At 43.8% G+C, this 27,548-nt stretch overlaps 1 long non-coding RNA gene and 2 pseudogenes across 1 annotated transcript; 1 reads left to right on the top strand and 2 right to left on the bottom strand.

Moving 5' to 3' along the window:
* Positions 1-8,075: 8,075 nt before the first annotated feature.
* On the bottom strand, positions 8,076-9,788 carry LOC149387762 (putative carboxylesterase 2 pseudogene; annotated as a pseudogene).
* A 4,722-nt stretch (positions 9,789-14,510) lies between these two features.
* Positions 14,511-17,508, top strand: LOC149387761 (uncharacterized). The gene is made up of 7 exons (XR_016300769.1): positions 14,511-14,755; positions 14,894-14,968; positions 15,387-15,489; positions 15,755-15,815; positions 16,406-16,474; positions 16,584-16,910; positions 17,023-17,508. It is a non-coding gene; the product is annotated as an uncharacterized LOC149387761 (long non-coding RNA).
* A 7,188-nt stretch (positions 17,509-24,696) lies between these two features.
* Positions 24,697-26,856, bottom strand: LOC149387760 (pentatricopeptide repeat-containing protein At5g50390, chloroplastic pseudogene; annotated as a pseudogene).
* Between the last annotated feature and the right edge of the window lie 692 nt (positions 26,857-27,548).

Raw genomic sequence — 27,548 nt, 5'->3', positions numbered from 1 at the left:
GCTTCCAACTCGGCGAAGAGGTCTTCCACTTGCTCCTCTGCACGCACCTCGCTCTGGGTCGGCTCCGTAGCATCGTCGAAATCCTCGTGATCCCTGATATCCTCCACAGCACCGTGCAATCCTCCTATTCTTCTCTGATCTGTTCCTCCGATGGAATCTTCTTCATGAGGAAGTACGACATGCTCGAGCTCGCCGTGATGATACCATTTTGTGTAGCCTGGGGTAAACCCCTTGTTCAGCAAATGATTCCTGACAACCCCGATGTCGTGCCATCTCACGTTGTTGCAAGGTTTGCAAGGACACCGATATTTGCCAATTTCGTTCGGGAATCTTCTTGCAGCGCGAATAAACTCGTTAACACCGGTTTTGTACTGCAATGTCACCCGATTATTCTCTGTGATCCAATCTCTACTTGGATTGGACATTTCGCTGAATGAGAGCGAGAAATGAAAGTTTGGAAGAGTTATTGATAAAGGACGACGGAGATCAAAATGAAAGAGAGATTATGAATTATATGTTATTTTGAGCTCGGATTGAATAAGTTGGGAGGTTTTAAACTAATTAATTCGAAACTCTACCGAAATTTCGGCAGAGTTTCCCCTATTATACTGACAAACCAAAAACCTGCAAAATTATTTAAAAACATACACAAACCATCCAGAACTATCCTATAAATTAGCTCAGCCCTAAACCGAACCTCCGTGGTTCGATCACAACATTTATAAATGAAAAATCGAAATAAACAAAATATCACAAACTATCAAACATGTCACAAACTATCAAAGCATGTCACAAAACTATTTTTCTTATTTAAATTACAATTTAATTACATGTTAAATCAACTACGTAAACTTATCACAAATTAATTAACTAATTATAAACTAAGCAACATAAATGTAATTATTAAACTAATTACAATTTCTAGGTAATAATTTACTTACAATTAATCTAAATTAATTAAAAGCAAAAAATTTAAAAATGTCACAAACTATATTTCAAAACATGTCAAAAAACAACTAAAACTTAATTTTAACCTAATATAAACTAATCACATTATTAAACTTAATTATCAAAATCAAACTTATTTTAACCATATATCATATTAATACTAACTAATTTACAATAAATTATCAAAATTAATTTTCAAATTACTAAACATGTTAAATTAATTATCAAATTAATACTAATTAAGTTACACATTATTATTAACTTACATAATTCACATTAATTAACTAACCTAACATATTATATATATACACTAACCTAACATATTATATATATACACTAACCTAACTAACTAATATATACACTAATATATATATACACTAACCTAGGACGGCCGGCCGGGGACTCGGGGACAGCGGCTCGGAGGCTGGGACTCGGGGACAGAGGCTCGGTGTGGCTGGGACTCGGAGGCAGCGGGGTCGGGGCTGAGCGCACGGTGAGGTCCGGAGGCACGAGACGACGGTTGTGAGTTTAAACCGAGTTAGAGAGAGCGAGGCAGAGAGGGAGCGAGGCAGAGAGGGAGTGAGAGAGAGAAATACTGAGTGAGAGAGAGAGTCGGTGGTGACTCGGAGGCAGCGGGGCCGGGGCTGAGCGCACGGCGAGGTCCGGAGGCACGAGACGACGTACGGCTGTGAGTTTAAACCGAGCTGTGAGAGAGCGAGGCAGAGAGGGAGCGAGGCAGAGAGGGAGTGAGAGAGATAAATACCGAGTGAGAGAGAGAGGCAGTGGTGACTGGCGAGGTCCGGTGGCCGGATGAGGCGGAGGTCCGGTGGCCGGGTACGGGTACGTGGCGTGGTGGTCGGCGAAGGAAGAGGCCGAGAAGAGAGGGACGGAGGAGATGGAGCAGCGACAGCGGCGGAGCTCGGTGTGGCTGGGACTCGGAGGCAGCGGAACTTGAGACTCGGAGGCGCAGCTCGGTGTGGCTGGGACTCGGCAGAGCTCGGTGTGGTGGTCCGGTGGTGGTCGGCGAAGTGTTCTTAGGCGAAGGATTAGTCGGAGAAGAGAGGGACGGATGAGATGGATGTGGGCTAATGAGTTTACAACCGGAGAAGAAGAGAAGTTCGCAGGGAGAGAGAGAGTTTTTTTTTTTTTACAGAGTTTGAGCGGCTGGAGAAGAAAGGATCGCGACCTGGGTTTTTAAACAAAACCCTAATAATCAGGTGCGACAGAATCGCACCTGATAATACTATCAGATGCGACTAGTCGCATCTGATTAGTTATCAGGTGCGACTAGTCGCACCTGATTATAAAAATAAAAAATAAAAATTTCATTCGCCACGTCAGACTAATGAAATAAAAGAGGGGGAGATGAGGCCCGCTCAAAATTTTCAAACTATCTGATGCGACATAGTCGCACCGGAAAGTTTCAACATATTTTCAGGTGCGACTAGTCGCATCGGATTGTCAAAATCAAAAGACAATTTGAGCGAATTTTTTCGGCTTCTGAAAGACTATCAGATGCGACTAGTCGCACCTGAAAGTCATTTAGATGCGACTTTTAGGTGCGACTAGTCGCATCTGATAGTCTTGCGCATCAGAAAATCAATTTTGTAGTAGTGTGTAATAATTAATGTGTATGTTAATCGCGTTTTTGGATTAGCACTAAGAACCGTCCGTGGTTCGATCTAGGGCCGGACCCTATGACCGCACGTAGGTTGAGTTTGGTGAAGTTCTTCTCTTCTCGTCGTGTTTGTGTTATTCGGATCTTCGGGTTTCCGAGTCCTTGAATTTTCGGATCTTGGGATCTTTCGTGTTCTTCGTTGAGTTCTTGAGTCTTCAACCCTTTGAATCTTCCACGTTCTTCGTGTTTCTCACGTGTTCGTGTTCTTCGTGTTCATCGGATCTTCTAGTGTCCGGGTCTTCGGATCTTCGAGTCTCCGGTTCTTCGAATCCTTGCACTTTCACCTAACCACAAGAAAACGTGAATCTAGAGGGACGCGGAGGGTTTTCCCTCGTAAGGCTTGATCCGTATGATTGGGTCCCGTGGAACGTGGCCTCGTAAGGCTTGATCCCGTAGGATTGGGTCCCGTGGGACGTGACCTCGTAAGGCTTGATCCCGTAGAATTGGGTCCCGTGGGACGTGGCCTCGTAAGGCTTGATCCCATAGGATTGGGTCCCGTGGGACGTGGCCTCATAAGGCTTGATCCCGTAGGATTGGGTCCCGTGGGACGTGACTTCGTAAGGCTTGATCCGTAGGATTGGGTCCCGTGGGACGTGGCCTCGTAAGGCTTGATCCCGTAGGATTGGATCCCGTGGGACGTGGCCTCGTAAGGCTTGATCCCATAGGATTAGGTCTCGTATGATGTGGCCTCGTAAGGATGACCCCGTGGGGCTGTGTCTCGTAAGACGCGACCTCGTAAGGCTGCTTATTTCTTAACTCTTTTATTTCTCTGAATGCGTAAGTTTTGAAAATTATTCAAAAGCAGCAATGTGAGCGGAAAAATATTATTTCATTGCAAAAGAGGCGTTCGCGATGCGAATTACAAAAGTCGGGCCCTCTTAAGGGTTTACAAAAGTAAAGACATAAAGAAAAATAAAAACATTTCCCAGTGGGGGTTGCGAATTCAAATTTCAAAATAGGTGATCTAGGCCATGGGATCCATATATGGCACGGATCTCTAATTTGATAGACGGCTCTTCAGTTGACGATGTTGAGAGGAGTCGGCGCTCGGTTGTTACGGCCATGTGTTTCTCCATTGGTGGTTGCAGTTTGTTGGCTTGTAGAGGCTCTGGCGTTGTTGATCATCTCAAGGACGAACTCTTACAGTTCTCCTTGCTGGATGAGGGCCTCAATTTGCCTCTTCAGATGGAAGCACTCGGAGGTTAAGTGTCCGTGATCCTTGTGGAACTCGCAATAATTTGACATGTATCTCTTACCCGGTTCCATCCTCAAAGGTTTGGGGGATCTGAATTTCTCATGAGCTAGTACTAAGATTCTTTCAGGCCTCGTGTTTAGCGGAGTGAAATTGGCCTTATCTTGGAATTTGTGCACTAGGCCACGCCTTGGGTCAGTCGGGGGGCGACCATTGGCATCATTTCTCGCATTCTTCCTTCGTTGGTCCTCAGATTCATCTTCTTCCCTTCTACGGCTTCCGTGGTCGTTAACTCTCCGGCCATGAACGAACTCCTCAAGAGTAATGTACTTTCCGGCTCGGGCAGTGAGTTCAATCATTGTTTTCGGCTCCTTCTTGATCATAGAGTCGAGGAAGCTTCCAAGTTGGAGTCCATCTACGATCGCCGAAATAGCGTCGTTGTCATCAAACCTATCAACCTTGTTTGATTCCTCAGTAAATCGCGAGAGGTATTCGCGCATAGGCTCATTCCTTCTCTGCTTGATGGTGCGGAGATGGTTCTTTCCAAGCTTTTGTTCTCTAGAGCCGCTGAAACGAGCAAGGAAGCTTTTTTGTAGCTCTTCAAGAGATTGGATGGCCCCAGGCCTCAGTTTGAGAAACCATTGATATGCGGGGCCACTCAGGGTGAGGCAGAATGCCTGACACATGATTGCCGACGAGTGTCTCCCCACCTTCATCCACATCTGGTAATGCTGGATATGAGGAAGAGGATCGGTCTTCCCGTCATAGGCTGACATGATCGGGAGGCGAAACTCACGCGCAAATTCCTCTACCAGGATTTCCGCGGTGAAAGGTGAGGCGACGTTCTCCATCATTCCGCGGATGTCGGGTGTCAAGGTTTGAGCAGCTCGTAGAACTCGCACTTCGTCCCTTAACTCTTGGAAGAGGGTCATCATGTCCGTGTTGTCGAGGGGAGTCGTTGTGGTGTCAATTCTTGTCGTGCGTCCTCTCTCATTTGACGCTTGGTCGAGAAGTGCAATGTGTAGTGGAGTCGGGTTGGCCGGGATTGGTCTCGTTCCCGCTCGGAGATTTGTTGGTTCGGGAGGGGGGAGATTTCGTGGAATCTCCCACCGAGCATTTAGTCGTTGTCTTAGGTCCTCGTCATGGCGGGGCACGGGCCATGGGTCGTGGACGCGTCTTGGTGGCGTGAATCTCCGAGCGTCGGTGCTATCTGCCATGTCTTCTCTGTGGCTTATGCGATCGAAAGCGGATTGACGCGAATGTCTTGTTCTTGACCCGGAGAAGGAGTGAAAGCTTCGCGAGATGGCTTGGTGGTTTCGTGACCTTGGATCAACTGCCGTTCGGCGAGCCTCATGCATCTCGTGATTTTGGTGACGTTCACGATTCTCTCTCGTCTCCGTGAGGACGATGTGCCTAATGTCATGAATACTCGGGTCAGGGGCGTCGTCGCTAACCTCTTGGCGGGGCTCGAGGTCTTCTTCTTTAGGGTTGTGGTCGTTGTTGGGACCTTGGTCCAAGTCTTGCATCTCGGGTCCCAATGGGATATACTCCGGCGCATCTCGCTCGTCTTGATCGTTGAAGGTGTCTTCAACGACAGTGTCGCGGCCTCCAATCCTTCCAACAATGTCGGCAAGTTGGAAGAGACTTGTCTCAATTCGCTCCATTCGTGCGTCTCGGTCGTCACGAACGGGCACGGGGTGAGCCTCGTCTCGATTGGCGTTGTTCTCTTGAGCTTGGCGGGCTCGAGCCCGAGTGTTGAGTGCAACGCCTCCCATTGGAGGGGCACCGCCCTCGGAGATGGCTAAGTGGCTAGCCATTTGTTGTCAGTGAATTTCTTGGTTTCCGCGGAGGAAGTGAATTTGCTGGTGGAGAGCCCGTGGTTGTTCTCGGGAACCCCTCCTTCTAGCGCCAAAATGTTAATCGCGTTTTGGTTCCATCTTTGGTTGAAGCATCTCTCTAATTTAGGATTATGTCTTTGTGTCAGTCGGATTGTCTTGGTCATATCTATTATGGGGTCTTGATTTCACATCTCCTCGGAATGTCTCGGTCGTCTCTGACTTTGAGTCTTTTTTACTTTGTACCCGGTCCGATCGCCTCGGTCGTATCCGTTCCAGAGTCTTGTTTTTGTATCTCGTCGAGACATCTCGGTCGTCTCTGACTTGGAGTCTTTTTGACTTTGTGCCCGGTCGGAGTGTCTCGGTCGTATTCGTTCCGGGTCTAGTTTATGTATCTCGTCGGGACATCTCGCTCATCTCCGACTTGGAGTCTTTTTTACTTTGTACCCGATTGGATCATCTCGGTCGTATCCGTTCCGGGGTCTAGTTTCTGTATCTCATCGAGACGTCTCGGTCATCTCCGACTTAGAGTCTTTTTGACTTTGTGCCCGGTCGAATCGTCTCGGTCGTATCCGTTCCGGGGTCTTGTTTCGTATCTCATCGGGGCGTCTTCGTCGCCTCCGACATGAAGTATTTTTGTTGTGTTCGAGGCAGGGGGCCATTGAATTTTGTTGAGAGAAAAGTCTCCGATCATCAAGGCGAAAGCCTTTGAGGTAAGTGTAAAGGTCGTGGTATAAAGCTCACGTGAAGAGAGCTTTGGCGTCAATCTTCATCGGATTGAAAGGTCTTCCGCGAAGGAAGTTGATTTGCTGGTGGAGAGCTCGTGGTTGTTCTCGGGAACCCCTCCTTCTAGCGCCAAAATGTTAATCGCGTTTTTGGATTAGCACTAAGAACCGTCCGTGGTTTGATCTAGGGCCGGACCCTATGACCGCACGTAGGTTGAGTTTGGTGAAGTTCTTCTCTTCTCGTCGTGTTTGTGTTATTCGGATCTTCGGGTTTTCGAGTCCTTGAATTTTCGGATCTTGGGATCTTTCGTGTTCTTCGTTGAGTTCTTGAGTCTTTGCTTCTTTGAGTCTTCAACCCTTTGAATCTTCCACGTTCTTCGTATTTCTCACGTGTTCATCGGATCTTCTAGTGTCCGGGTCTTCGGATCTTCGAGTCTCCGGTTCTTCGAATCCTTGCACTTTCACGTAACCACAAGAAAACGTGAATCTAGAGGGACGCGGACGGTTTTCCCTCGGCGCGTTCTCCGACGCTCAACATTAGTCGTGTTGTATTGTGTTCTTGGTGAACGATTTGTACTCGTCTCTATGTTTTCTAGAGAGAGAAAGAGTTGTAGTATGATTTTTGTAGAGTTTTGACAAGTTGAGAGAAACTTGTGTTGTGAATGAATGAGGTATTTATAGGGACCAAGGAGTTTGGTGAAAAGTACTTGATTAGGTGGTGGAGACGACCGGGTGGTCTTGGCCGAGTGAAGACGACCGGGTGATCTTGGCCGTGTGAAGACGACCGAGTGATTTTGGCCGAGTGAAGATAGCCGGGTGGTCTTGGCCGAGTGAAGATGACCGGGTGTGGTCTTGGCCGGGTGAAGATGACCGGGTGATATTGGCCTAATGAAGACGACCGGGTGATCTTGACCGAGTGAAGACAACCGGGTGATTTGACCGAGTAAAGATGACCGGGTGATCTTGACCGAGTGAAGATGACCGGGTGATCTTGACCGAGTGAAGACAACCGGGTGATTTTGGCCGAGTGAAGATGGCCGGATGGTCTTCTTTTTTGGCCGGCCGGGTGGTCATTTTATTTGGTCGACCGGGTGGTCATTTTTGTGGTTTTGTGTTGAAGATTTGTCAAGAAGTCTAACTTGAAAACATTCTTTGAGAGTCTTTTGAAAGACATTTCATGAGAGTTGACTCGGAGCTTGGCGCGTGAATTTGCTTGTAGGCTTGGGCCTTGTGTATGGGCTTGATGTTTCGTTTTTTTGCTCTCGGGGTGTTATTTACACCATGTGAAAATAACGGCATAACAGTGTATATATATGTATTTCGAGTGGCCGAGAAAAAAAAAACCTTGTTACGGACTAGGAAGTCGTATTGAGCTTTACTTCTGTGCAGGGATATTTACTCAATACGATCGCGCCTCAATTTCGAAGATAAACCTTACCTATCAATAAAATATAAACATGTGTTGGATCAATAATTTACACAAAATATAAGCTGATCTTCTTCGACAAAAACCTCTATAATTAAATTATAAATCAACCGAAAGTACAATATATATTAATGAGCTATATCAACACTACTTTTTATTTTTTAAAATTTTAAATCGCGACTTGTTAAATCTGTATAGTATGGTGTTATCTTGTGTCTATATTTTGTGGTAGGGCTGATAGATCAATTAAGATCAAGAGACCTCTAAAAAAAATCAAAATAATTAACGTCTAATTTTTAAATTATCAAGCAGTATCGTCGTTGCAGTTGATGAAAGCTCGGATCTTGAGCATCATTTCCGAGGCCGTATGGCACGTGGGTTTAAAGAGATGGAACACGTGACCTTCGCCTATGGTCTCGAAGACCTCCACGGTCCCGCCCCACGCGCTCCTCCCAAGCGCGTCGGCGCTCTATCCCTGAGAACGTCTTCCTCGGCCACGCACACCAAAACCCTCTCGCACCCGAGCTTCCCGAGATCCGGGTCCTTCTCGGGGTTGATCCACGGGTCGTCCATCCCCTCCGTCCCGGGCTTCGCCGCCGTCCATATCCCCTCCAAGAGCTCCGACTTCACGGCGACGTCAGAGCCCCAAAAGTAAGGGTGAATTAAGACCGCGCCGCGTGACTTGACTTCGGATATTAGTGCGGCGCGGTGGGCAATATTGGCGCCGGAGCTGTCTCCGGCGAGGAAGACTCGGGTGAGGTCGGCGCGGGGGAGAGCGGCGGAGGGGAGCCAACGGAGGGCGGCGAGGGCGTCGTCGTAGGCGGCGGGGAGGGGGTGTTCGGGGGCGAGTCGATAGTCGACTGAGATGACAACGGGGGGGACGGAGACGGCAAGGGAGTCGAGGAAGGAGTGGTAAACTGCCGAGGAAGTGGACCCCACCAAGAATCCGCCCCCGTGGAAGTACACCACGAGCGAGTGGGAGGAGCTTCTGAAAAATTAATTTACGGGGACTAAAACAATTAAGTCGGTAGTCTAACAGTCCGATTTTCTTTTGAAAAATAAATAAAAATTATTTTATTAAAAAAATAATCCGTTAAGTCGAAATAAATTAAATTAACTGTTTTAGTTCATTTAATTTATTTCGACGTGTTGGTATATTTTTTTTAATAAAATAAAATTTTTCTTAGAATATTAAATAAAAGTTAAGAGTGGCTAATTTAAACAAATTTGCATTCAAGGTAAATAAAATATTATTGAAATAGGGGTTTACATATTATTTAATAATTATTTTGCAACTAAAATTCATAATTGTTGAGAAATTTAGATCTATCAATTAATAATTTTTATTTTTCAAATTACTGAATTATAGACTTCCAGAATAAACAGACCTGTTCCTCTGTGAGCGGGGGCGAGGGGACGTAGAGGCGAACAGAGAGATGGGTTTCTCCGGCAGAGGTGATGATGACGTCAGAGGATGCGACGCCGGTGAGGGCGTCGACGGAGGGATGTCCCAGAAGAGGTTAGAGAAGATCCGACATTATCCGCGACTTACTCCGGCATTACTCCGCGGCTGACTCTCTGGCGACTTACTCCGCGGCTTCGGGGCAACTTGTTAATTTTTTCCAAATCCGACATTATCTTTGGACGGGATGTCCCAGAAGAGGTTAGAGAAGATCTTGCCTCGCGCCTCGGAGCAACTATCAAGGAGTGCCATCAACGCTATCTCGGTCTTCCTACTCTTACCGGCAAAAGGAAGGTTGAGGTGTTCGCCTATATCCGGGAGAAAGTGTGGGCGAAAATTAAATCTTGGAGGGGTATTTGGTTCTCTCAATTTGGGAGAGAAGTGCTCATCAAGTCGATCCTCCAATCCATCCCGAGCTACGCGGCGAGTTGCTTCCGTCTCCCTAAGACCCTCATTGCCGGTATCCATAAAGCGGTCGCGAAATTTTGGTGGGGTAGTAGTGGTGAGGAAAGGAAAATTCATTGGAGTAAGTGGGAAGCTCTTACAAAACATAAGAGTGAGGGGGGTCTCGGGTTTCGGGATTTGGAAAAATTTAACCAAGCCCTTGTCGCTAAAAGTGTGTGGCGCATCATTCGTAAACCGGGCAGCCTCCTTGAACGCGTGTTGCGGGAAAGCTACTAACCGAAAGGGGACCTCCTCGGAGCTACTTGTTCGTCGACCGGGTCGAATCTTTGGCGCGGGCTGGTTTGGGGGAAAGAGATCATTGCCACGGGGACGAGGTGGAGAGTGGGAGACGGGGAATCAGTCTTCGTTATCAAGGATAAATGGATCCCCCGGGCCAATAGCTTCTCTCTCATTGAGCCACCTTTTATTCCTGATAATATGCGTGTCGCCGAACTAAAAAATTATGACGGGGGGTGGAATGAAGCCTTGGTCCGAGACATGTTCGGGAGCGATGACGCGGAAGCCATTCTTGCTATCCCGACTAGTAGGGTGGGGGTGGCCGACGCTCTTAGGTGGCATTTCTCCAAAGACGGTGAGTATATGGTTAAAAGTGGATATTGGCGTGCTAGCTTGAATTCTCCGATGGCGAGTTCGTCTACCCCTTTGGCGTCCTCCAAGTGGTGGAACACCCTTTGGAAGCTCTCGGTTCCACCGAAGGTCAAGCTCTTTGTGTGGCGGGTTTGCAAAGGGTGGATCCCGGTGAATGTGTGGCTCCACCGACGCAAGATCTCCGAGGACTATCGCTGCCCGCTTTGTCATGGTGGTCCGGAAACGGTTTCGCACGCTATTTGGGGGTGTCAATGGGTCCGTAAGGTATGGAATCTCACTAGCTTCGGGGAGGCTATTAAAGATGCCCACGGGGATGACGCCATTGCCATCTTCTCCAACGTCATGGACTCCGTTGAGGTTAGTAATCTTGAATTCTTTATCGTTTTGGTTTGGGAGATTTGGAATCATAGAAATAAAACCCTCTCCGAGAATACCAAGTGGTCCCCCGACGCGCTTGTGGAATGGTCCGGAGATTTCCTCGAAGCATATAGAGCGGAAAATAGAAACCCTTCTCCCATGGGCAGCAAGAATTCTTACGATTCTTGGCCGCCTCCGAGACCCGGTGTCATGGCGGTGAACGCAGCCATCGACAACAAACGCAGCCAATATGGGACCGGGCGTGTTCTTCGGGACCATAAAGGAGTGGTGGTGGCTTCGGAGGTCTCGGCCAAGGCTCATGGTTTAGCGCCCCCTCTGGCTGAGGCTTCCGCAATTCTCCGGGGCCTCGCTCTTGCTAGAGATTATAATTGCTCACGGGTGGTGGTTCAATCCGATTGCCTTCAAGTGGTGCATGCTATAAAGAACGGAGTCTTTCCTACGACGGAACTAGGCACCATCTTGGAGGATATCAAGGCGAGTTCTCTAGATTTCCTTGAATTTAGTATTATTTTCATTCCTCGTTCTTGTAATATTGTAGCCCATAATTTGGCACGGTTTGCTCTTCATGTTAACTCGGAGGTGCGTTGGACGGGGTTTGTCCCGCCTTGCGCCATCCGGGGAGTTCTTAATGATATTCAATCGACGTAACCACGGTTTTCCTCCGCCATACGTGAGGGTTTTAATAGAGTTCATCGTGGTGCCGACCACTTTTTATATAAAAAAAAAAGAATATTCTAATTTAGAAATAATAATTACCAATGCATTTATTTACTTGTTCAATTATGAAAGAAATTTTGCTTATTAATCTTTATTTATATTTATTTTTTTTATAGGAAATAGCTTCATCAAAATTTGTTTGAGCAATTTCAATAAGATATTTTCCGCAGAAGAACCATTGTCAATGCTTCTCACTAATTAATAGTTTCCGCCTCAACCAGATAGAATTAGAAATCTCGTGTCACCAAACCTTGTTGGAATCAACGAGCTAACCAACTTTAATAAGATTGTGGATAGCTTCATGAATAGTACTAGAGCCATGAGAAATTATTTTAAATAAATTGTTGTACAACATGCTCCTAGCCACAATGAGCGTAATTTGCGCCGTGGCGAGGAGGCTTGGACGACATTTTTTAAGAACTGTCATCCAAAGTGTGTGGTCCAAACCCTAAGACCCTCATTGCCGGTATCCACAAAGCGGTCGCGAAATTTTGGTGGGGTAGTAGTGGTGAGGAAAGGAAAATTCATTGGAGTAAGTGGGAAGCTCTTACAAAACATAAGAGTGAGGGGGGTCTCGGGTTTCGGGATTTGGAAAAATTTAACCAAGCCCTTGTCGCTAAAAGTGTGTGGCGCATCATTCGTAAACCGGGCAGCCTCCTTGAACGCGTGTTGCGGGAAAGCTACTAACCGAAAGGGGACCTCCTCGGAGCTACTTGTTCGTCGACCGGGTCGAATCTTTGGCGCGGGCTGGTTTGGGGGAAAGAGATCATTGCCACGGGGACGAGGTGGAGAGTGGGAGACGGGGAATCAGTCTTCGTTATCAAGGATAAATGGATCCCCCGGGCCAATAGCTTCTCTCTCATTGAGCCACCTTTTATTCCTGATAATATGCGTGTCGCCGAACTAAAAAATTATGACGGGGGGTGGAATGAAGCCTTGGTCCGAGACATGTTCGGGAGCGATGACGCGGAAGCCATTCTTGCTATCCCGACTAGTAGGGTGGGGGTGGCCGACGCTCTTAGGTGGCATTTCTCCAAAGACGGTGAGTATATGGTTAAAGGTGGATATTGGCGTGCTAGCTTGAATTCTCCGATGGCGAGTTCGTCTACCCCTTTGGCGTCCTCCAAGTGGTGGAACACCCTTTGGAAGCTCTCGGTTCCACCGAAGGTCAAGCTCTTTGTGTGGCGGGTTTGCAAAGGGTGGATCCCGGTGAATGTGTGGCTCCACCGACGCAAGATCTCCGAGGACTATCGCTGCCCGCTTTGTCATGGTGGTCCGGAAACGGTTTCGCACGCTATTTGGGGGTGTCGATGGGTCCGTAAGGTATGGAATCTCACTAGCTTCGGGGAGGCTATTAAAGATGCCCACGGGGATGACGCCATTGCCATCTTCTCCAACGTCATGGACTCCGTTGAGGTTAGTAATCTTGAATTCTTTATCGTTTTGGTTTGGGAGATTTGGAATCATAGAAATAAAACCCTCTCCGAGAATACCAAGTGGTCCCCCGACGCGCTTGTGGAATGGTCCGGAGATTTCCTCGAAGCTTATAGAGCGGAAAATAGAAACCCTTCTCCCATGGGCAGCAAGAATTCTTACGATTCTTGGCCGCCTCCGAGACCCGGTGTCATGGCGGTGACCGTAGACGCAGCCATCGACAACAAACGCAGCCAATATGGGACCGGGCGTGTTCTTCGGGACCATAAAGGAGTGGTGGTGGCTTCGGAGGTCTCGGCCAAGGCTCATGGTTTAGCGCCCCCTCTGGCTGAGGCTTCCGCAATTCTCCAGGGCCTCGCTCTTGCTAGAGATTATAATTGCTCACGGGTGGTGGTTCAATCCGATTGCCTTCAAGTGGTGCATGCTATAAAGAACGGAGTCTTTCCTACGACGGAACTAGGCACCATCTTGGAGGATATCAAGGCGAGTTCTCTAGATTTCCTTGAATTTAGTATTATTTTCATTCCTCGTTCTTGTAATATTGTAGCCCATAATTTGGCATGGTTTGCTCTTCATGTTAACTCGGAGGTGCGTTGGACGGGGTTTGTCCCGCCTTGCGCCATCCGGGGAGTTCTTAATGATATTCAATCGATGTAACCACGGTTTTCCTCCGCCATACGTGAGGGTTTTAATAGAGTTTATCGTGGTGCCGACCACTTTTTATATAAAAAAAAAAAGAATATTCTAATTTAGAAATAATAATTACCGATGCATTTATTTACTTGTTCAATTATGAAAGAAATTTCGCTTATTAATCTTTATTTATATATATATATATATATATATATATATATTTTATAGGAAATAGCTTCATCAAAATTTGTTTGAGCAATTTCAATAAGATATTCTCCGCAGAAGAACCATTGTCAATGCTTCTCACTAATTAATAGTTTCCGCCTCAACCAGATAGAATTATAAATCTTGTGTCACCAAACCTTGTTGGAATCAACGAGCTAACCAACTTTAATAAGATTGTGGATAGCTTCATGAATAGTACTAGAGCCATGAGAAATTATTTTAAATAAATTGTTGTACAACATGCTCCTAGCCACAATGAGCGTAATTTGCACCGTGGCGAGGAGGCTTGGACGACATTTTTTAAGAACTGTCATCCAAAGTGTGTGGTCCAAACCATAGTTCGCAGTAGTGTCATGTGTTACTTCTTGTTAGCATCATTTATTGAAACTGAATGATAACTTACAGATTTTATAAAGGTCAAGGTTACTCTGCTATTTAGTTTTGAGATGAAAGCTCATAATACTTCAGACTTCTTTGTCAAATAGTATTATTAGACACCAACCAATGATAACCTGATGAGTCTAACACCTATTTGTTCCTCACAATTGATCACAATACAAAAAAATTGAACTTGATTCTGCCACTCTCCTTTGTGGGCACGTTGTAACGCTGTAAATGTTGATCTATATAATATAATAAGGCAGAATGATCGATTACTATTCATAGACTATTCACCTATATTATAACCAATACTAAACTGCCACATCACCTATAATCTACTTCTTCAATCAACCACACAAAACGTCACCTTCAAATTCAAATAGAGAGTTGGTTTTATTCACTTATTCGTAACAACGCTCATAATACATCATTCTCCTTTCTATTCTTTCTTCATCCGTGTGATCCATGTCGGTGGTTATTTACTTTTTTTTTTCTCTTTTAAAATAGGGCCTCTCCAGTGCCGCGCCGAGAAGGCTTTCCCGTGCGTCTACACCGACGCGGGTTTGCAGACCCTTGCTCTTGCGCTCTTCACCCTGGATCATCGCCGGCAATCCAGTTATATTCTCTTCTCTGATCGCTTCCAGTTTCAGCCCAACGGTGGACTCTCTGTACGTAATTCTTCCCCAATCTTAAGGAACTGATTTCTCGTCGTATATATGCCGTTTTGTATTAGATAGAACAAAGCGATCATTTTTTTTCAGAGTTTTGTTTATGTGGTAGAATTTGACCTAAATTTTCTTTCTTAGGCGATATTTGTAGATGACTCAAGACGTTGTGGATTCTTTCCTGAACAAGTTCTTTCCTCCGGGATATCCGTACAGGTGGGTTAAACTCTTGATTCTAAGTGGTTTCATTTTTTACGGAAATTTTATTGTTGATTTTTCGTTTTTGTTTTATTTTTCTCACCCTGGAAGTTTGTTGGTTTTCCATGGAAATTATATTCGGTTTCGGCTGATATTTGCCTGGGTTTCCACCGAAAACTGTGAATCTCGATGAAAATTTATCACCTCTTTGTATGGTAAATAGGGTGAGAATCAAAGTACACAAGTTTTTTTTTTAACTTTTTTTCTTTACTGTTAAATTTGTATTGAAGGACTTTCCATTTTTTAGATTTCCAAACTATTGCCCGCTTTCTCTAAAGTTTCTTTATTCCTCGCTTTGCCTACAGCTGACGCTGAAGTGCGCCCGGTTTTATATCCCTCTTTCTCGAAAATGATATTAAAATTTTTGTTTGTACAGTGATGATAAAGTGCATGCCCTTTCCGTGGAAACCAGAGCTGGTCTTTACCGGAACCTCTGTCATGATAATTAATCTGAAAACGGAAAGCTTTGCAGCAACGTGGTAACAATTAATTCCTCATTTTCCAATCAATCAATCTTTACAAAATTATGTTGAAACCATTTTAAAATTTACAAAATTCGGACTCCATTGAGAACCATGAGTATTCCTTCGTGGAAGGTTTGTTGGATGTTCTAAAGCAGGTATTATGGACTTCCTTTAAGGATTAAATAATGTGAAAGGGAGATTAAAAGACAGTATCGCAAGGTAATTTCCTTGCAATGATTGAACCAGGAAGTCTATTAATTAAGATGTTTATTTTTTGTAGTTATCACTGCTGGTTCACCCTGACAAATGCAAGCAGCCTAGAGCTAAAGAAGCATTTGGAGGTTCATAGCTCTCCCACTTTTTGCTATTTTATTTAGATATTTAAGTTCTCCATTTCCTTCTTTTGTTTTAGCTTCTCATCAGTTTTTTATCCCGTCAGAGCAGGAAAATAAAAGTATATTGATTTCGATTAAAACATAAAGCACCAGACTTGATTGAACGTCACTACAAATAGAGGATCTGATTGACCTTTACTTCCGACAGAATTCCCATACATAATTGAGATTAACAAATTTGTTGTGCAATGAAAATGGAAGAATTGCTTTGTTTGATTTTTTGAAGTGGTCAATGTTCGCATGTTCCACTTTTGAAAGAAAAATAAGATCCACGTACCTACGCACTCTTTTGTTTCTGCTTCATTGTCAGGGTCGTTGACTCTATTGACGTGTAAAAGCAATAATGGCTTTTGTAGAGTTAAAAGGGATGTCATTCATGTGATTTCTATCTTAGTTTTTTAATTGTACTAGACTATGAATTGTTCTATATTACTGGGAGACTGTCACTAAAAAAAATACAGGGAGGCTTACGGGTTAGTTATAAGAAAAAAATATGTAAGACATCTCACGAGATTCGAATGTTTCCCTTTTTGTAGCTACGATACACACAGTTTCAGGCGCTGCAACACTTCACGAGCGCAACACATTCCGTCTTATCAACTCGGGTCCGCTTCATTTTTGGGTGCTAAAAAAATTACTTAAGATACAATTGGATTTCCTCGTGTTTATTTCAGATATTTGACACTCACAAATTGGATGTGTTCTCTTTTGCAGTCACTTCTATTTTCCGCGGGTTGAGACCCACACCTCCACAAGCCACTGTAGTAAGTGGGTAAGTTGTAAATTAATAGGTAAGTTCTGATTTGAACGGTGACGATACTAATAGTCTTTTTCCGATGCAGGTCTTGAAAGACGGAATGCAACACGTGGGTAATCTCATACGTAGTATAGCATGTTTAGCAAGAATGATGTTTTTTTTTCTTTCTCTTTTGTACTATTGCAGCTGATATAATCTACGACTTCAGAACGGGCTTAGAAGTTGTTTTTCCATTATGTCCGCAATTGTTCCTCCAAATGGCTAGGCTCGGTAATTTCGCAAAGGTCGAGACCACGGAACACCCGAATCCGTATTGAAGATTTTGTCGGGATTATCGACTTAGTACGTAAATCAAAGTCTTATGTTTAAAATCAAGTTTTATCTTTTGAAATACAGGGCTTGGCAATTGTGGCCGCAAGGGCAATGAGGTTGCCTATATATTCCTCATTTGCCAAATAAGGTAATCTGAGTGATCTTTTCGCTAAAGGAGAGGCAATCTCGACACTCTTCAATGTACTCGGAATCGGACCAGGAATTCAACTGGCATCAACAGTCTGCTCAACTATGCAAGGAAAGATATCTGATCCATATGCATTACTGAATTTTTCCAGTTTCGTACGTGTGTTTGGCAAAAATGATTGAATTTATTCAGGCCAAAACTTTTAAATGCACTTGTGGTTCTGGTCTTATGCATCGACATTTGAGTGATCCTTTATGTACTGCATCTTTAAGTGTTTTCTTTGATATAGGTAGAGGAAATGTTGGTTGACTGAAGCGTCTAAAAAATATGAACTGAATTTGCTTTACTCCATGCAGTTGATTGTTGCCCTATACTTTATTTTGTACATGTATGTTGCTGATTTTGTAAAGGCCTGTTTGACATATCCACTGCTTGTGTATAATAGCGATGTTTGTTTATCGAAAAATATCATTCATATTCCTTTGCTTTATTGAAATGATCCATCATATACATTGTATATTAAAGTCGATCACAATCCTCCTCTATGTTTTCTAATTTATTGTAAAATTAACTTTATATTTTATTAGTTGTTAAAATGTATTCCATAATCGACAATTTTTTTTTATCAATCACCGCAATCCACCACTGTCACCGCCGCCAAAAATTACCAGGTAAATAATAGTCCACAAACCATCTTGAGCTTTTATAACTGGTCTTCTCATAATCAATGTTTTTTTTTTCATTTTGTTTTTGTTTGAACAAAAATAAAAGGTTCTTCCAGTAACATCATTGGATAGATCACCGGACGAAAACTGACTTCCACAACTCAAAAGCTTTACAGATGTAATCAGAGAGAATTGGAGAGTGAAAGTTGTGTCTTTCTCATTCATGGTTGCGGGTATTTATACACAAAAATAATAACGTAATTGGTAATAAAATATTCTCTAATAACTACATAATAATCTCCTACGTAATTACATAATATTCTCTAATAACTACGTAATATTCTATAACACTCCCCCTCAAGCTGGAGCAAATATGTTAATCATGCCCAGCTTGTTACAAAGATATTCGACCCGAACCCCATTAAGTGCCTTCGTGAAAATGTCTCCTATTTGATCGCCTGTTTTTACATATGAGGTGGAAATCGAGCCTTGTTGAATCTTCTCACGAACAAAGTGACAGTCGATCTCAATATGCTTTGTTCTCTCATGAAAAACTGGGTTGGATGCGATATGGATGGCAGCTTGGTTGTCGCACCATAATGTTGCTGGCAAAGTGACGTTAAAGCTTAATTCAGTCAATAGCTTATGTATCCACATTATCTCGCATGTTCCTTGGGCCATCGCTCTGTATTCTGACTCCGCACTTGATCTTGATACAACATGCTGCTTCTTGCTCTTCCATGAGACCAAGTTTCCTCCGAAAAATACGCAATATCCAGTAGTTGATCTTCTGTCTATCTTAGACCCTCCATAGTCTGCATCTGTGAAGCATTCAATTCGAGTACGACCATGATTTGAGTATAGGATTCCACGTCCTGGTGCTCCTTTCAAGTAACACAAAATCTGTTCCAATGCTGCCTAATGATCAACTGTCGGGGACGCCAAAAATTGACTTACTATGCTGACGGAGTATGCAATGTCTGGACGGGTAACGGTGAGGTAGTTCAACTTGCCGACCAATCTTCTATATCTTTCAGGATCATCCATTGGTTCTCCCTCCTTAGTAAGCTGCATGTTGGGAGTCATTGGGGCACTGCATGGTCTGGCACCTAATTTTCCTGTTTCGGAAAGCAAATCAAGTACATACTTCCTTTGCGATAAGTATATACCTTTTTTGCTTCTCGATACTTCAACACCCAAGAAGTATTTTAGCATGCCCAAGTCTTTTGTCTGGAACTGAGTGTGAAGGAATGCTTTGAGAGACGAAATGCCGGTAGTATCACTCCCTGTAATTACTATGTCGTCAACATAAACAACTAGGAGAATGACACCATTTTTTGTGCTCCTGAAAAATACAGAGTGGTCAGATTTGCTCTTTCGAAGCCCAAACTCTTCAAGGGCATGGCTAAACCTTCCGAACCAAGCACGAGGGCTTTGTTTCAACCCATACAACGCTTTTCGAAGACGACAAACATGGCCACACTCCCCCTGAGCAACAAAACCAGGAGGTTGCTTCATATACACTTCTTCATGTAGGTCTCCGTGTAGAAATGCATTTTTTATGTCAAGTTGGTGAATGTGCCAGTCATGAGTTGCTGCCAAGGAGATGAAGAGTCGGATGGATGTCAACTTGGCAACAGGAGAGAAGGTATCGGAATAGTCAACGCCGTATGTCTGGGCAAAGCCTTTAGCGACTAAGCGGGCCTTCAATCGAGCAATCGTGCCATCTGGATTCATTTTGACCGTAAAGACCCATTTACATCCAATTGTCCGTTTTCCTGAAGGAAGAGTAACCAATTCCCAAGTACCATTGTCATCTAAGGCATTCATTTCCTCTGTCATTTGCCTTCTGCCAACCACGATGATCTAATGCCTCACGAACAGTTTTAGGAATGGTGATAGAGTCGAGGGATGAAACAAAGGCATATGAGGAGGATGACAAAAGATTATATGAGATAGATGAAGAGATGGGGTAAGTACATTGTCGTTTACCTTTGCGTAATGCAATAGGAAGATCATCGATCGGAGGTGGATCTGATGACGAAGGACCCGGTGTAGGACATGTCTCTGGAGGATCAATGAGCGTGTGTGGTACCGGACGGATACGACGAGTGTAGATCTTGATCGGAGGAGGAGGAGGTGCAACGCTAGGAGCAGGTTCAGTGGTGTTTGTGGAGTCAGGTGCTATGGTGTCTGTGGAGTCAGGTGCTATGGTGTCTGTGGAGTCGAGTGCTAAAGGAGGTGGTACCTGTGAGGGAGATGGAACGTCTGGTGAAGTAATGGAATAGACTAAAAGATCATCGTCCTCGGGAGGTGGCAAGGTTGGTTTCTCAGATGTAAAGTATGGTAAGTGTTCCAGAAAGGTGACATCGATAGACACAATATACCTTTGAAGACTAGGACAGTAACATTGATACCCTTTTTGAAGACGGGAGTATCCTAAAAACACACATTTTAAGGATTTTGGATCTAACTTTGTGAGACCTGGACGAACATCCCGAACAAAACATGTACTACCGAAGATTTTTGGATTAACGGGAAACAAAGGCTTTTGAGGGAATAATGTTTTGTAAGGAATCGCACCTTGAAGAACAGATGATGGCATACGGTTGATAAGAAAACACGCAGTAGAGATGGCATCAGCCCAGAAACACTTTGGAACACCTGTTTGAAATAGCAAAGCTCGTGCAGTTTCAAGAAGGTGTCGATTTTTGCGTTCAGCAACTCCATTTTGGGACGGAGTATCAACACATGATGTTTCATGAAGCATGCCATGTTGGGTCATGTAATTTTGGAATTGACTAGACATGTACTCTTTGGCGTTATCACTACGGAAGGTGCGAATAGAGATATTGAATTGAGTACGGATCTCAGCACAAAAAGAGCAAAATAATGAGAATAATTCCATACGGGTTTTCATTAAAAATAACCAAGTGACACGAGAAAAATCATCTACAAAAGTGACAAAGTATCGAAAACCTGGTTTGGACGTAATAGGACATGGACCCCAAACATCAGAATGAACTAATTCAAACGGAGCGCTAGATCGCTTATTGATCCTAGGGCTAGAACTAAGGCGATGATGTTTAGCAAACTGACATGACTCACAATCTAAAGAAGAAACTGAGCGAAATTGAGGACAAAGAAGCTTGAGAAGAGGAAGAGAAGGGTGACCTAGACGACAACGTTCTTCAAGGGCAGATGTGATGCTGGGGCAAGCAACGGATTTAGGTGCGTCAAGAATGTAGAGACCTCCAGATTCATGTCCTTTACCAATAGTCCGTTTCGTCACGAGATCCTGAAAGACACAAGAGTTGGAAAAAAAAGAGATTGAGCAATTCAATGTTTTTGTGAGTTGGCTAACGGACAAGAGGTTAAATGAAAGGTTGGGTAAGTGCAAGACTTGAGATAATGACAGAAGGAGTAGGTGTAATAGTGCCAGAACCAATAACATTGGAAGGGGATCCATCGGCTAAGGTAACCGTGGAAGCGGAAGTATGATGTGTAAGGGTAGAGAAGAGTTTTGAATTACCTGTCATATGATCTGTGGCACCATAATCAATGACCCATTTGGAGGATGAGGAAAGAAGACACGCATTCGGATTACCTGATTCGACAATGGCAGAGACAAAAGATTTTGAAGTCCTTAGTGATTCTTGATACTCGAGAAATTTGGCATACTCATCAGCAGGGACATGAACCAAATTGTTGTCAGAGGATGCAACATGAGCCGATGAGTTCTTTTGATTCTTGTACTGAAGCTTTCGACACTCTTGGATCGTATGACCTGGTTTCTTGCAATAGTTACAAGTGACTGCGGCAGTGTTTGTTGGACGAGAATCTGAATTTCTTGGAGCTCCAGGTTTGTAATGAGCGGGGCGACTTGAACCATGCGTGATCTTCGAGAGTATCGGAACGATCTCCGACACATTGATGGCTTTATTTTCGGCCATTTTTTTTTAAACACACGGATACTTTTTTTTTTAACAACACACGGATACTGCTGTTTTTTTTTTTTTAGAGTAATAAACAAGGATAAGAAATGAAGGAAAAAGCTTGTTCCGGGAGCTAAGAAATTGAAATAAACCAGTCGAATTGGCTGATTCTTGTAGACAAAGTAGCAGAAAATAACAGAGTCGGGAAACGACGGTGGCACGTGGGCGCGTGCAGCGCACGCGCGGCGGAGGACGTCGGGCGCGTGTGGCGGCGCGTGGGGAAGTTTATGGGTCGTCGATCGGTACGGACTTGGTCGGAATTTGATGCTCGGTCGTTTTAGGAGGGTGGTGAGATTAAGAGATTAGTGAAATGAGTGATTTTGATACGAAACTTGAATATGGAAATAAGGGTTTGAAATTAGGGAATTTTCTGAAGTTTCTGAGAAAAAATGGAGGTGATTTTGAGCAGATTTTCTGAGCTTATGGGAAGACTAATTTCGTGGCTCTGATACCATGTAATAAGAGAGAATTGGAGAGTGAAAGTTGCGTCTTTCTCATTCATGGTTGCGGGTATTTATACACAAAAATAATAACGTAATTGGTAATAAAATATTCTCTAATAACTACGTAATAATCTCCTACGTAATTACATAATATTCTCTAATAACTACGTAATATTCTATAACAACAGAGAAGAGCTTCCATGAGAAGCACTTGAACAAAAGCTCTCTGGTGATCAAATAAGAAACTTAGGGCATTCTATTTACAGGAAATATACTAGACTAAGATTTTTTTTTTTCATTTACTCAATGATTTATGTACAGTTATGAAAAAAAAAAACTCCAACCTTGTTGTACATAAAACTGAATATTCACACCAAGCTATGAAAGGATAGAAAAGGTGTTTATATTGAGTGTCATGTTTTCAATCTTCTACAATTCACATGAAACCAAACAAGATAAAAATTGGAATATTTTAAATATTTTAAACTGTAGACCAAGAATGAGTGCAAATAATCATATACTCTTAGACTGGGAGAAAAGGAGGCAGGGATTGCTTTCCATCTCAAAATCTCACAAAGTCAATTTGTACAATTCTTTTAATAATAACTTGATCATGGTCCGTATCTGTAAAAATAAACAAAGATGTGTGCTTTAAACAATTCATAGCGTTGAATTTAGTGCTACATTTCTTTTTTTTTTCTTCTCTTTTTTTTTTTTATTGAGCAAAAGCTTGCTGGTGATAAAACTTTCGGGACTTTTTTTTTTTTTTTTTTTTGAAGGGCTTGATACAAAAGAAGAAAAAAAACTATTTTATTAATATTAAATCTTCATTCTGCAGCTTTCTCCATCTCTTACTCGTCGTCTCCGTCATACCGTCTTCGTTTGGTACCCCGTCTTACAAAGAATCGCGAGGTTATTTTTCTTTCTCCAATTCATAGTGTTGAATATTGCGCTACATTTCGTTTATTCCGATTGTTATCGATATTTTAATTTGTATTGTGATCGTTTATCTTAACTCATTTATAGATCATTCATTTGTCACAACATATTCCAATTGACCGTATGCTCATCATTCAATTTATCTTGACGGATGGTTCAAACAAGTTGGAAGTTACATGTTTTGGGTACATCGCTGAAAAACTCTTCTCATGCAAGGCTAAACAAATATACAACATTCTGGAACGGATAAATCAATGATATATGTCCGTATGTATTTATTATCTAAATAATTATTTAAAAAAAATAATGGTTCTCCATATATTGTTATACATGGTTCACAAAGAGCTTCTTTGAAACCAATATTTAAGGCCGAAGAAGCTATCACAAAAGCATTTTTGATTCAATACATGAGAAAATTCAATTCAACAGAAATGGAACGACAACTCACTGTCAATCAAGTTTACAAGTTCACCGAGCTTCGTTCTATCAACCAAGAGCTGGAAAACAAAGAAGCACACACTGCTGATCAAGACCAACGAGACATAGGTCAAAAGAAAGAGGAAGATCACTCCCCAACAACATCAACTTCTAACAAAAAGCAAAAAAATTGTGTAAAACATGTCTTCTTAAGTTACTTTTAAACCTTTTGGTTTGTTAACGTTTCCTTCCTTCTATTTGTCTATCAAGACACCTAATTTTTGGCTTTTTATTTACTTATGTCAATTTTTTTTTTAAGTATGTCACCGACTATATATTTCCTTGAAATGTTTGCACTGATTATGAGAGTCTCTCAAAATTTTTACTCCATATCTTTATATTCATTTATAATCTCATGCTTTGAAAAAAATATTGGTAAATTAAAGCATATATATATTTATTAATTATTTACATATTACAACTACAAACACCTTTCAGACTAGTATACATATATGTCTTGTGCAGATACAAGATAAAGGCTTCATCCTCAGCTTTTGAGAACCCTTCTGCCGCGCCTTCCGACCCAATTCGAGATTCCCCTGAAAAGGGTGACCCAGAGACCTCCAAAACCGACCACGGGAAAAGTGAAAACGATGCCAAAACTACACCGCGAGAAGGTTCTGATAAGATCAACGGGCATCAAGAGGAAGCTGAGAAACACGAGCCAGACTCGTGCGAAGCCGGTTCTCAACCAACAAAGCGTCCAAGAACAACCGAATAAGCCGACTCGCGGGTAAGGAATTTGAGGGAGAGAGAGAAGGTTATGACAATGAGTCCAATGAGGAATGGAAAGACAGAGTGGAAAAGTGGAAAGCGAGGCAAGAAAAGAGAGGAAATGTGCTCAGAAAAGACGATGTAAACAACGTTGAAGCCGACGAGGATGATTACATGCAAGTCTCAAATCACCTCTCAATAAAAGAATAAATAAAAATTACTCACAACTAAATAACAAGAGTAGGCCAATTTTTATTTATTATTGAGCTATGATTAAATGGACAATCTTAACATTAAAGTTGTGTACTTGAAAAACAAAGACAAGAAAGTCACCAATAATCTCCACAAGAGCAATTCCCATCTTTATGATACTAACTGAAGAATAGAAGTAAAATGAAACAAGGTGTAGTATACTTGTTGAAAGAAATTACCAATAATCTCCACAAGAACAATCTCCATCTTTGAAATGGTGAAACCTACTAGCGTCCTTGAGAACGATTTCTCTCCCGGCGACCAAAGCGATCAACTTGATCGCGGAGTGGCAATCGCCGCTGACCCGATGGCCCTGCACGATCTGCAGCGGCGTCCCGTCGGAAGTACTGATGATCCCGAACGAGATCGCGAGTTTCTCGCTCTGATGCGACGACCGTTCTTCGCGTTCGTCGAGCACAGAGCCTCGCTCGGGGACGTACCCGAGCTCTGTGATCTCGGCCGTCAGTTCCTCGAGTTTCCGGTAGATTTTTTCGGTTTCCACGTGGGTCTTGTCTCCGGAGCGAAACACGTGAGCCCGTTTCTTCATCTCTATCCAAGTGCACGCCGGGAAAATAATCAGGCCCTTCCTTTTCAGGGTCCGAAGCACGGAAGAAGCTTCCTTTGCCTTTCCTGTGGCCTTGTATATGTTCAAGAGGACTAGATAGCCGTTGAGCAATTCCGGCTCCATTTCGTAGATCTTCTCGGCGGCGATTCTCCCGAGCTCCAAATCCCCGTGGACCCGGCAAGCGGTGAGAAGCGCGGTCCACATGCTGACCGTGGGCTCGAACGGGGCTTTCAGTATCATCTCGTGGGCTTCTTCCAACAAGCCTTCTCTCCCGAGCAGCTCGATCATGCACCCGTAGTGCATCGCCCGAGGCTTGACCTTGTGGTCTCTGCTCATCGACTCGAAGATCGCCCAGCCTTGATTGGAGAGGCCCGAGTAGGAACAAGCCGAGAGGACCGCGAGGAACGTGACGTGGTTGGGGATAGTCTTCCGGTTGTTCTCCCTCGTCATCCTCTCGAAGAGCTCGATGGCCTCGCTCCCGAGCCCGTGGTTGCCGTACGCGGCGATCATCGTGCTCCACGTGATCACGTCCTTGAGCGGCATTTTGTCGAACACGTTGCGGGCGTCCTCGGCGCTGCCCCAGTTTCCGTAGAAGTTGATGAGCGCGGTGTTGGCGACGAGGTCGAATCCGTAGCCGTGGCTCACGAGGTCGGCGTGGGCTTGCTTGGCGTGCGCCAGCGAGGCGAGCCTCGAGCAGATCTTGATGACCATGGAGAACGTGAAATGGTCGGTTTTAACGCCCGAGTCTCTCATCTCGTAGTACGAACTCAGGGCTTCCTCGGCGTGTTCGTGGAGCACGTTCGCTGCGATGATCGAGTTCCAAGCCACCGTTGTCTTCTCCGCCAGCCTGGAGAACACGAGCCGAGCTTCTTTAATGGAGTTGCACTTGCTGTACATGTCGATCAGAGCGCAGGCCACGTAGGCGTTGGCCACCACGTTGGACTTGACCGCGCAGGAGTGAATCTGCCGACCGATCATCACGATTCCGAGGCCCGAGCAGGCTCCAATCACGGTGGCGAATGTGTGGGCTCCGATCTTGGAGAATGTGGATCACGAAGAACAGACTGATCGCCTCGGTGAAGCGCCTCGAATCCACAAGGCCCGCGATCATCATGTTGTATGAGACCAAGTCCCTCTCGGGCAATTCGTCGAACACTTTGCGTGCGTCGATCATCATCCCGCACCGCACGTGCATATGAAGAAACCTCTTCCTCATGTGCAAATCCAATTCAAGGCCAGTCCTGGAAACGAATTCAGAGAGATTTTTCACTCCTCTAACGGAGTTCAATCCGATGCAAGCCTTTACCAGTGAATCGAGAGTACTGGTACGGATTCCATTACAGCCAGCCATCTCCAAAACCCCGAAAAGCTCGAGTGCTTCTCCGTATCTCTTCCCCGAAACAAGCTTCTCTATTTCATCGCAAATTTCACTCATCGACCTCGTAGCCACCTTCGGCTCCTCGATCGATGCCGGTTTTTTCCTCTCGCCAACGTCCACCGCGAAACGTTTCGCCTCCGGGCGTGGCTGGAGAGAGCACTTCGCGCGGGGAGCCACAGCCTTCGGCGGCGATATCAGAGATCTCCGGCGCTCGAAGGGCCGAGTATCGGAGGAAGAAAAACCGAAGACGCAAGAAATTGTGGCGGTTCGAGATCCGAGCGAGATTTCCATGGCTATAGAGATGAGATCGTAGCTTTGGAAACACACGCAGAGAAGAAAGATCAGACCGACTTTCGTTCGGTGATTTGCTTCGGAGAGTACGCAGGCCCGGTCCTAGTAGGCCACTGCTTAAGGCCCATCTGCTTTTGAAAAATATTAAGTCCAAAAAAGGCCCCTTTTGAAAAATAATAAGCCCACAAATAAATGTATTTCTCTAATTATGTTGATAAGACGTCCGCGTTTGAGTTGTGGAGTCTTATATTTAATTATCATTTTGCTATTTCTCTTTTGTCATTGACTCCTCTCTCACACCCTCTCACAGATACCAACATCCATCCAGTCAAAGCAAGTACATGACACATCTTCATAACAAAAAGTACGTGACCTAATCCAGAAAAAAAAAAGTATATCATATAATTATCTTCCATGCAAAAAAAAAAATGAATTGGTACTAATAAATTATTGACCAAAATGATGATAAAAAAAAAAAATATATATATATATATATATATATATAGAAAAATAATATTAAAAAGGAGGAAAATGTTATGGCCTCATTAAATTATAAACCTAGTGATCAATAAAAGAATTAGTGATGACTAAAATGTTACAATGATAAGAGGTTATGGACTATTTACATTAAAAAAAATAATGCCTAATTATTTATTTTCGCTTAAGGCCTCAGTATGCCTTGGGCCGGCCCTGAGACCGACTGTGATACGATATATTATATGCACTGTGTGCGTGAGTGCGTG

The sequence above is a fragment of the Urtica dioica genome, chromosome 8 (assembly GCF_054948205.1).
Source record: "Urtica dioica subsp. dioica isolate 48M chromosome 8, U.dioica_male_clone48M_v1_H2, whole genome shotgun sequence".
Taxonomy (NCBI): domain Eukaryota; kingdom Viridiplantae; phylum Streptophyta; class Magnoliopsida; order Rosales; family Urticaceae; genus Urtica; species Urtica dioica.
This window is presented reverse-complemented; position numbering and strand designations above follow the sequence as displayed.